At 32.9% G+C, this 11,965-nt stretch overlaps 1 non-coding gene across 1 annotated transcript; it reads left to right on the top strand.

Moving 5' to 3' along the window:
• The first annotated feature begins 635 nt into the window (after positions 1-635).
• On the top strand, positions 636-708 carry TRNAR-CCU (transfer RNA arginine (anticodon CCU)). The gene has a single exon. It is a non-coding gene; the product is annotated as a tRNA-Arg (tRNA).
• Positions 709-11,965: the final 11,257 nt, after the last annotated feature.

The raw sequence follows: 11,965 nt of genomic DNA, 5'->3' as shown, positions 1-11,965 counted from the left end.
CTCCAACAGCTATTAATTTAGTGTCTACTATGTGGAAAACACTCTGCTAAGCATAGCGATTGATAAGAAAGTCTACCCTTATAGGGTTTACAATCCACTGGGAGAAACAGACTTGAGTTAAATATGACACAAAACATACAAATAAAATGTAAAGTTATATAGAAAAAAGAAGATGGTGCTAAAAAGCACAAATATTTTAGGGACTCGGAAAAGACTTCTCTGATGAAGTGGACAACAGAGCTGAAATGATTTCTATTCTTCTCTCCTTAGATCTCTAATAGCTTCCCCATTCTCACTTTCAATAGATGAACTTGCACACCATTTTACTGAGAAAATAGAATTAATCAGAAGAGAAAGCCCCCAATTTTTTTTATCTCTGCGTATCTACAAATACCTATACACATATCCTTGCCTTCCCCTGTTACTAGAGATGAACACAATGAAAGATAAAATTATTTGAAGATGGCAAAACAAAGCATTATATCAAACATAAGGTCCTTCTGAGCTTATAGCCCTGTGCAACTGTACATGCCACACACCCATGACATTAAATTAGATGACCACCACATATAATCCATCAAGAAATTTTGTTGGTTCCACCTTCAACATAAAGAATCTGACTCCTTTTCAGGACTTCCCTGGTGGTCCAGTGGCCAAGACCCTGCACTCCTAATGCAGGGGTCCTGGGTTCGATCCCTGGTCAGGGAACTAGATCCCACATGCCACAGCTAAGAGTTCACATGCCGCAACTAAAGATTCTGCATGCGTATGTCCCCTCTTTTTTGGATTTCCTTCCCATTTAGGTCATCACAGAGCACTGAGTAGAGTTCCCTGTGCTATACAGTAGGTTCTCATTAGTTACCTATTTTGGATATACTTATACGTATAGCTGATTCACTTTGCCATACAGTAGAAACTAACACAACATTGTAAAGCAATTATACTTGAATAAAAATTAAGAAAAAAAAAAAAAAAAAGAGCCCACATGCAGCAACGAAGATCCTGCATGTGGCAACGAAGATCCTGTGTCTCAACTAAAACACAGCTCTGCCAAATAAATAAATATTAAAAAAAAAAAAGAATGTAACTCCTTTTCACTACTTCCACTGAGACCATTCTGGTTAAACCATCATCAGCTTTTACCTGGATTATCCCTCTATCTAACCAATTGGACTCTACACATATAGCCCTGTCTTTTCACACCTTCTCTTTACTATATTCTATTCTCAACACACCTGTGATAGTGATCTTTTAAAAATTAAAAAGAGAATATATCATCCTTCTGCTCAAGGTTTTGAATGATTTGTGACCTCACTCAGAGTAAAATCTGATTTTTACAATAGCCTAGAAGGCTCTATATGATCTTGGTCTCCCCCCAATTTTCCACTTGACCTCATCTCTTCTACAGTCCCTGCCTTCCAATTATGCTCAGCTCCTGGACTCTGCCTTCTTTTCTGTTCTTTGAGCACACTGCACATGCTGGGGGCCTTTTCCTCTGCTGTTCATACTGATACTCCTTCCTGAAAATATCTCTATGACTCATCTACTCAACTTTTTTACATCTTTGCTCAAAAGTCACCATCTCAGTGAGATTTTCTCTAACCTATGTAAAATTTTAACAACCCCCACTGTCACACTTCGTTTACCTTTGGGTATCTTCAAAATATTTACCATCTTCTAACATCCAATATAATTTACATATTTTTATTATTACAATAATATAAATACCATATGGACAGCAATTTTTATCTATTTGGCTGCATGTTATATCTTTAGTACCTAGAATGTTGCCTGATATAACAGATATTTACTGAATTCTATTAATGGATATACTTCTGATTGCTTTAAGAAAACTTAACTATAATTTGTGTGTGTGTATGTGATAGGACTTGAGTTTGCCCATTAAACTTTGTAATATACCTATTTGTATATGGGAGCTTAAAAATCCGAGTATGTTTAAAAAGCACATAAAAAGTGTGTACACCAAGAACAACTGCTCCAAACATTGTAGACCACATGATTCTTTTTTTATAATTCTGTTCTTTTTTTTTAAGTATAGTTCACTTCTAATATATTAGTTTCAGGTGTACAACATAGTGATTTGATATTTTTATAGATCATGCACCATACAAAGTTATTATAATATTATTGACTATATTCCCTGTGCTGTACATTACATACCTGTGACTTGTTAATTTATAATTATAGTTTATAGTTATTTAGCCCATTTCATCTAGTTTACATATCCCCTAACCTCTCCCCTCTGACAACCACTAGATTGTTCACCATATCTGTGAGTCTGTTTCTGTTTTATTTGTTCATTTGTTTTGTCTTCTAGAGTCCACACGTAAGTGAAAACCCAGTATTTATCTTTCTCTGTCTTATTTCACTTAGCATAATATCCTCTATGTCCATCCATTTTGTTATAAATGGCACGGTTTCATTCTTTTCATGGCTGACTAATATTCTATTACAATACCACAGCTTCTTTATCTATTCATCTGATGGACACTTAGGTTGCTTCTATATCTTGTCTATTGTAAATAATGCTACAATGAACACTGGAATGCACATATCTTTTCATGTTAGTGTTTTTCTTTTCTTCTGATGAATACCCAGGATTTGCCCAATCATAGTTAGTTCTATTTTTAGTTTTTTGAGGAACCTCCATACTGTTTGCCATAGTGGATGTACCAATTTACATTCCCACCAACAGCATACAAGGGTTCCCTTTTGTCCACGTCCTCACCAACACTTGTTATTTCTTATCTTTTTGATGATATCCATTCCGACAGGTATGAGGTGAAATTTCAGTGTGGTTTGATTAACATTTCCCTGATGATTAGTGCTATTGAACATCTTTTCATGTGACTGTTGGCCAACTGTACATCTTCTTTGGAAAAATGCCTATTCAGGTCCTCTGTCCATTTTTAATCACGTTGTTTGTGTTTTTGATATTGAGTTGTATGAATTCTTTGTATATTTTGGACAGTAACCCTTTATCAGACATATAATTTGCAAATATATTCTCCTATTCAGTAGGTTGCCTTTTTGTTTTGTTGATAGCTTCCTTCACTGTGCCAAAGATTTTTAGTTTTATTTGACCCCGTTTGTTTATTTTTGCTTTTGTTTCCCTTGCCTGAGGAGACAGATCAAAAAAAAATTGCTAAGATCGATTTTTAAAAGCATACTCCTGCCTATGTGTTCTTTTAGAATTTTTATGGTTTCAGGTCTTACATTTAAAGCTTTAATCCATTTTGAGTTTAATTTTGTAAATAGTGTGTGAAAATGGTCTAGTTTCATTCTTTTACATGTAGCTGTCCACTTTTCCCAGCATCACTTATTGAAGAGACTATCTTTTCCCCATTGTATATTGTTGCCTCCTATATTGTAGATTAATTGACCATATGTGCATGGGATTATTCCTGGGCTTGCTATTCTGGTCCATTTATCTATGTGTCTGTTTTTGTGCCAGTACCATATGGTTTTGCTTACCTTTGCAGTATAGTTTGAAATCAGGGAGCATGATATCTTCAGCTTTGTTCTTTCTCAAAATTGCTTTGGCTACTTGATTTTTTGTTGTTGTTGTTTTGGTTCCATACAAATTTGAGGATTTTTTTTTTCTAGTTCTGTGAAAAATGCCATGGGTATTTTGATAGGGATTTCATTGAATCTGTAGATTGCTTTGGGTAGTATGGAAATTTTAACAATATTAATTCTTCCAATGCATAAACACAACATATCTTTCCATTTATTTGTGCAGCCTTCAATTTCTTTCATCAACATCTTATAGTTTTCAAAGATAGGTCTTAGTTTCATTGATCTTTTCTATTTTTTTTTTTTTGGTCTATATTTCATTTATTTCTGCTCCAATTTTTATTATTTCCTTCCTTCTACTAACTTTGGGCTTTGTTCATTCTTCTTTTTCTGATTCCTTTAGGTGTAAAATTAGGGTTTTTCTTTGAGGCTTTTTCTTGTTTCTTGGTAGGCCTGTATTGCTATAAACTTCCCTCTTAGAACTGCTTTGGGTGCATCCTATAGATTTTGGAAAGTTGAGTTTATATTTTCATTCCTCTCAAGATGTTATTTGATTTCCTCTTTGATTTCTCTGGTTGATCCCATGTTTTTTTAGTATGTTGTTTTGTCTCCAAGCGTTTGTTTTTTCCAGTTTTTTACCTGTAATTGATTTCTAGTTTCATACCATTGTGGTCAGAAAATATGCTTGATATGATTTCAATCTTTTTAAATTTATTGAGACTTGTTTTGTGGCCTAGCAGATTATCTATCCTGGAGAATGTTCCAAGTGCACTTTAAAAAGTGCTGTTTTTGGATGTAATGTTCTATAGATATCTATTAAGTACATCTGTCATAATGTGCACAGAATTCTTTGTGATTGTATCTAGTCATATTCCCTTTTAAATAAAGCTCATTAAAACTAACAAGAAAAATCAAATCATTCAGGACAGAGTTTCTGCTTTCAAAACTGTGTAAGAAAAAAAAACAAAAAACTGTGTAAGAGCTGTCTCAATGATGTATTCCATTCTTGTACATGTATTTACATTTATTCAATTTTTCAACATTTACCATATAGCATGTTGCCATCTACTTTATGTACAAATTTCAACTCCTCCAAAATGATAAAATAAGCAGCCTAGTTGATACTACACATAAAATTAATTCCAGGCTACTACATTTGTCAATTAGAAGTATACTTATTTGATATGGAAAATATTCATAGGCAGGTTGATATGCCATATAACCTAGGTTATATGTACAATATAATGCTGTTTGTAAATACATGTAAATTTTCTTCATGCATGCATTTTTTATCAATTCATACAATGAACAAACACTATAATTAGCAGAAGTTATTGAAAAATAGAAATATTATTTGTTTGTAGGTTTTCTTCATGATAAAATGTAAATTTGGTTTTCCATAAAACTTATTCTATTTTGAAAGCAATTCAGTTTAGGGCCAACAAGACTTTTTTTTAAATTGTACTTTCTTATGGAGAAAAATGTTCTTGTACAGTAAAAAGCTTAGAATACTTAATCTGATTTTTTTTTTTGCCTATAACACTTCAAAATTATAAAATAATATTTATAATTATCATTTAACTTTAATCATTTTATGAAAGATACTGTTTAAAAGTATTAACACAGGATTCTAGGACCATGTTGGGGGCATTAGTGACATAATTTTTAAATCTTTCCATATAATCACATGAAAGCAGACAATATAATAAAACAGCAAACCTGAAAAATAATTGGGCAACATTTGCACCAAAATTTGGTAACATGGGTTGCCCCATAAATCTCCAAATATAAGTGTATAAAGACAAATAACCAACAGCCAAAAAAAAACCTGCCTGGTATCAACATCTATGCAGAATTAACTGGAGGTAATTAAAGGGTTACTTGATAAACTAGAAAAATATGAGAACCCCAGAAGAGCCAACAGAAAGTCACTGGAGAACAAATCAGGCCAATGTGACAACAGCCATTGAAATAGGAGGAGTTTCTCCCTATCAAATTGCACATGAATGGAAGGTACAATGTAAGGTCCAAAGCAACTGGAGTAGTTTGAACTTTGCAAACTCTTGAATCTTCTGCAAATTTATAAAAGCTAACCCGGATCACATCTCATTAGTAAAATCCAGGAAGACCAATTTTACATTAAAATGAGTAGCAGAAAATATTGAAATCATATCCTCGCCAAAGTCACTATGAGGAAAAGAGATAAAGATACACAATAATATCCTGCAAACAATGAAAGCATTCCAGAAAAACATGCCTACAAAGCAAATGTAAACTATAATGTACTATTTCAAAATATTCCCAAAGATAATAAAAAAGAGTAAAATATATTTTATAAAAACATAAGAACTTGAAAATTTCAGAAATAAGATGGAGAACTCAAGGAATTAGATTTTTTTCATTGGAAATGAAGAATAAGTTAGAAGAAACATAAGAGTGACTGACCATCACAGATACGATATAAAGAGAAATGTTAAAAATGAGGAAGATTTTCAAAATTAAAATGAGATAATGAATCACTTCTCCTTGCCTTTTGTCTTCCCTTTTCCTTCCCCTTTTTCTCCAAAATGATATTGGATATTGAATTGCAATTTATCAGTATGAACTCATATTTTTCCACATATAGAGGTAGCTGTGGGAATAAATATATTAATAAATGTGATATAGTAATAAATATATGAGTACATTATATTTCCCATCTTGGCCTACTGCAAGTGCCTGTGGATAGTAACACCCAATAATAATAGCGCAGCTATTGCCAGGATCTTTTTTTCTAAAAACTGTCCTACACCATAATATGTCAGGACTGTAAAACTGTCAAAAGACACTGCAACCAGCTTGAAGTGGTTTTCAGTTGCCAAATATTGGAAAATTTAAGTAACGACAGAAAGGGATTGCAATCCATTAAACAAAATCTGTGAATCCATACTCACATAAAGAAATAAATGGATGTATAAATGAGAAAACTTTAAAGTAGAATGCCAATAAATAAATGTAGATTTGGAAAATGAAATTTAAAAGTCATTAGTTGTTTACCCTCAAAATAATAATGAATTCAGGCAAAAATCTTTAGTAGGTAATAAAACATATGGTAAGTGTTTGACGAGAAGCAAGATACTTACAAAGTACCCTCCTATGAAATACTTACTAAATTAAATGAGAAAAACAGTAGTTTTGAATGAAGAAATCTGGGAGATAGCACTTTAATAAAGTGATGAGTCAGCATTATCAGTTATGGGACAAACTTAATATTATACGTGAAGAATAGATCATTATTTCTATAATATTCTTACCAAAAATTCATAAACTGAATCTATGTATGATAAAGTATAAAGCCACCCAAACTGAGGGACACACTACAGAATACCAAACTTGTAATCTTCAAAAATGTTAAGATGATGAAAATCAAAGAATGACTGAGAAACTCCTGTCCATTGAAGGAGAATGGAGAAACACAACCAATAAATACATTTTTGGGATGTCGGCAGACAATTTTCCATGAGTCTTTCACATTTTTTCCACATCTTGTCAACAAAGGTACTGACGGAATTTATTTTGTTTTATCTTTTCAAAGATGGTACTTTTACCTTTTCAGAGATGGTACTTTTCTTTGAAGCAGATAGCAAATTCGTTTGCTAACCCGATAACTAATTAAAAGAATAATGTCTCTCTCCAGGGCAAAGGTTAGAGAGGATAGTTTTCAGCCCATTACAAAAATATTGAGGTCTCCTAGGCTCAAAGTTTTTCATCTGTGGTACGTTTCCACTGCCTTGGCAGCATCCTCCTAAGCCATACCCTGTCACTTCCATGGAAATTGGGGAGCAAGAGAATTTGACACAAACATCAAGTTCACGTTGCTTGCTGTAGTGTGAGTAAAAATGTCTTCTCTTTGACCCAAGGTTCATACGTATACTGTTAGCATCCATGAAACTGTGTTAGTGTAAGATGTTAGCTTGTAAGTCTGGTTAAATCTGAGAAAGTCTTGACAGGGATAACTGGCAAAAACTGAATCTGCTGAAAGATAGACAGTAATAATGTTAATTTCATAATTTTGACAGTTGATTGTGATTGTATTGTACAAAGTACTTTTGTAGAGGAAATACACCATAAATTATATGGTGATAGTGGGCACCATGTAAAAAACATATATCCAAAGTTTCAGGGAAAAATAATGTTATTGGTATTGCACTTCTAATTTTTCTATAAGTTTGAAACTATTTCAAAATCTAAAAGATATATTAAAAATCTAAATAACAAAAAGACAAAATGGATCCAAAAGAAATTGACAAATATTAAGAGAGGCAAATAAGATCAAACATACTGAATTTTTTTTAATCAAGAAAAAGGAACAGTAAGAGAACATAATACAATAGCTACATATAAAATAAAATTCATAAAATAGAAAAATGTATATACATTGAAATTACACAGTTAAAAACACAATAGAAATCACTTTATATACCTGGAATATTGAATGAGAATGACCAACATCAAGAAATGTTCTAGTAAATATATTGAATTTAAAAAAATGTGGGTATTTGGGAAAATAGAGACTTAAAAGAGGAAGAAAATTAGATTATCATCATAGTTTTTCCTGACTTTTAGAATAATCATTTTTCTGTATTTATAGTTTTCACAAACAATTTACATGCCATAAGAAAATGGATAAAAATATTTGGGATATTCAAGGAAAGAAATGTGAGGCAAGAGACTGTTGTGTTTTTAATGTGAGATAATATAAATGAGTAATTATAGAATATTCCGATTCTTCCTGTGTTATTGAGAACAAAGATACTCTGTGTGGGAAAAGAAGATAAAGACTATAAAACCACACATATAGCCACACATTTCCTAATGCCGTTCTCAGCAAAGGACTAAAATCAATGACTAGCCCAGTACAAGGAACATCCAGATCACTCAGATTATAACCCTGAAATACCACTGTCCACTACATAGACTAGGACTTCTTGGAAAAATGGCTGTTTCCAAGTTTAGGGCAGGAAATGCTCACAGTGGGCCTGGAACATCTTACCATACTAGATATTAAAGAAGTTATCAAAACTACTATGATATAACAAGAAGAATTAGGAATCATGTCTAAGAGGCTTCCACTGGCCAAAGTTAAGAAAATATGAATTTCAGTTAGTATTTGTAAATAATTGAAGCTCATGAATAGTATTTAAATCGTAAGTTCCTAATGAAATGAAAAAGAAACAAAACAAAACTAATTGGTCACCTTTGGGAAATAATAGAGAGCCAGTTCATTATTTCAAAAACTGGTAAATAAAGGAAATAAATATTTATCCTGGCTTTTATATATGAACTGAACCAAGGGGTAATTAATTAATCAGTGGATGAGAGAAGCAGCTCTACAACAGACAACCAAATTCCGTTTCTAGTGATGAAAGGGCAGAGTGTCACCATGGTCATGCCAAAGTATTTGGACCTGTGTCTGACCAAGCCTCTGGAACTATGTCACACTTTTCAGGGGATACAGAGACAGAGAAATGCTGAACAATGAAAATGCGATAAATGTGCAATTGGTAAAATTCATACTGTGGAAAATTCTACATACCAAAAGCTTGGCTCAGACCTTCAACAGTCACAGGGAAGGAAAATGATTACTATAACCGTCAGGATAGTGGTTACATTTGGTAGGAGGGAAGGGGAGTTGATGGTAATGGGGCATATACAAGTGCATCTAGAGAGGCTGGCAAAGTTGTATTCTTTGAGTAATATGTTCCAATGGTGTCTACCTTATAATAATTATGCTATACATATTTTTGTGTGGTTGCGTGGTTTTCTATTAGTCTGTCATACATTATAGTAAAAAGGTATGGGAAAATTAGGTCACAGGAAGAAATAGAAGATACAAATAAATTGTTTTATTAATCATGAACATTATATAAAGAGCTATAAATACACATTATGATTTTTCATAATATAGAAATTTGGGCATAATGATTTATATATTCTTAACAGTAACTTGAATTAACATATATATGAACACAAACACCAATTAAAGTAGTGTAAGAAGCATAAATTCAGAGTAGTGATTGTAAGTTCTAAGTCTGAAGGTAAGGAAGTAATGTGGTGACACAGAAATTCACTTCAGTGAAATCGAAATCAATAAGCTAGTTTATAATTTTATTAAAAAAGTAAAAAATATTTATAATTAACTTTGTTAATCAAAATGAGGAGTGCTAATCATCGGAAACTGTCAGAAAAAAATATTACAATATTAGATGGGAGAGAAGTGAATATGTAAAAGAAAAATTACAGTCAAATTTAGAGTAATAAACTACTATAGTTTATTTAAGAAAAATAAAGTGTGCAAATAGTCAACAGTTCAGAATGTTACTTAAGAACAGTATTTAACTAGAGGAAAATTAGTCAAAAAACAAATTGACAGTGTAAGTGAAACCACTGGCATAGTAAAACAGATGCAGAATCTGTAGCTTTTCTGGGTCCACCACCATCCTACACTCTGTAATATGCGATTGTGGTAATTAAACAAAGGTGTTCCTCATTGAGTTCCTGACATAGTTGCTGTTGAATGACTAATTTGTTTTGGTTAGGTTTAGGAGGACAAGAGAATAGGAGGAAAGTATTCCCTTATTACAGCTTTTTTTTCTTTCCCATGAGTGTTGATAGATTTGAAAGGAGAGGCTCTTTACATACTCACAGTTTTAATTAAACATGTGAATCAAATGACCTTTCAGTGCCTTGACATGCAGCATTCTAAATGTTTATGTTGACATAAATATTACAAACAGAAGGAGAGCTAAAGAGGAGGAATCAATGTGATTTAACAAGATAAAGGCATTAGCTAAAGAGAAAAAATAGAGAAAACAAACCCAAAGTAAATGTACTATAACTACATGAAAGATCTTAATATCATCAATATCATATAAATACAAATAATGGGCTGAAAGTCAGAGGTTTAATGAAGATATACTTTATCAGGTGTAGCTTAATCAGATGCTAAGAAATTAAGATGTTAAGAAACCATTGTAAAGCAATTATACTCCAATAAAGATGTTAAAAAGAAAGATGTTAAGAAGAGGACACCAAGAATGCCAAATACCTGAATTATTAAAATGACATAGGGCTTCCCTGGTGGCGCAGTGGTTGAGAATCTGCCTGCCAATGCAGGGGACACGGGTTCGAGCCCTGGTCTGCGAAGATCCCACATGCCGCGGAGCGACTAGGCCCCTGAGTCACAATTGCTGAGCCTGTGCGTCTGGAGCCTGTGCTCCGCAACAAGAGAGGCTGCGAGAGGCCCGCGCACCGCGATGAAGAGTGGCCCCCACTTGCCACAACTAGAGAAAGCCCTTGCTCGCACAGAAACGAAGACCCAACACAGCCATCCAAAAATAAATAAATAAATAAAATGACATAAATATGTACTATAAAGAACATCTCAATCATGATGACCTTTTACCTTTAGATAGAATAAAGTCAAGAAGGACAATGAAAGGAAAATATCCTAGTACAGCTGACCCTTGAATAACATGATTTAAACAGCATGGGTCCACTTATACACAAATTTTTTTCCAATAAATGCTACAGTACTACATGAACCATGATTGGTTGAACCTGAGGATGAGGAACTGTGGGTATGGAGGGCCAACTATAAAGTTATATGCAGTGTCAGTGTCCCTAACCCCCGTGTTGTTCACCGGCCAACTGTATATAATATAGTTCTTCCTCATTATATGGTAATGGATCTGAGAATCAGTGTAACCTTCTAAATAAAATCAGTTCTATCTTTATCCACATGACTTTGACACCTCAATCTATCAGTGATTTCACTTATTAGAAGTTTCGAATAGTACCTTCACTCCCTTAAGAGACCAAGACAGATGCAACAGGATCTAAGTTTCTGTAAAACATACCATTAAATGATTACATGTTATTTGACTCCTCATTGAAAACAATTCTCACTAAAACTAAAGACTCCCTATGTCAATATTAAAACCCCTCTACTTTTCTAATCTAATTTTGGACTCATAAAATTAAATTATACTTAAATATCCCATATTAATCACCTAGCAATGGCCATAAGGAAGAACAACACTAATTTAATATTATTATAATTAAATATAATTTATCCTTATACTTTAATGGTATAATATTGATAACATTGATTTTATAGTGCAATTTATAGTGCAATTGCTCTTTTTTAATCATCTCAACATCCTTGTAAAAATAGAACTGATTTCCTTATTTTACTAATAAGGAGACTGAAGCTTATGGAACTGTGCCAGATGAGCACAGATCCACTTCCTCCATGTTTCTGTTTCTCTCTGTTTGTTTTTTTTTTTTTTTCTCAACTCACTTGAAATTATTTTCTAGAAAATGCTTTCCACTTCAATAATACAAATTTATGGCATATGCAAATTACTGTATATTTTTTTCTTTTCAT

The sequence above is a fragment of the Balaenoptera ricei genome, chromosome 4 (assembly GCF_028023285.1).
Source record: "Balaenoptera ricei isolate mBalRic1 chromosome 4, mBalRic1.hap2, whole genome shotgun sequence".
Lineage (NCBI taxonomy): Eukaryota > Metazoa > Chordata > Mammalia > Artiodactyla > Balaenopteridae > Balaenoptera > Balaenoptera ricei.
The sequence above is the reverse complement of the archived record's forward strand: the minus strand, read 5'-3'. Positions and strand labels throughout refer to the sequence as shown.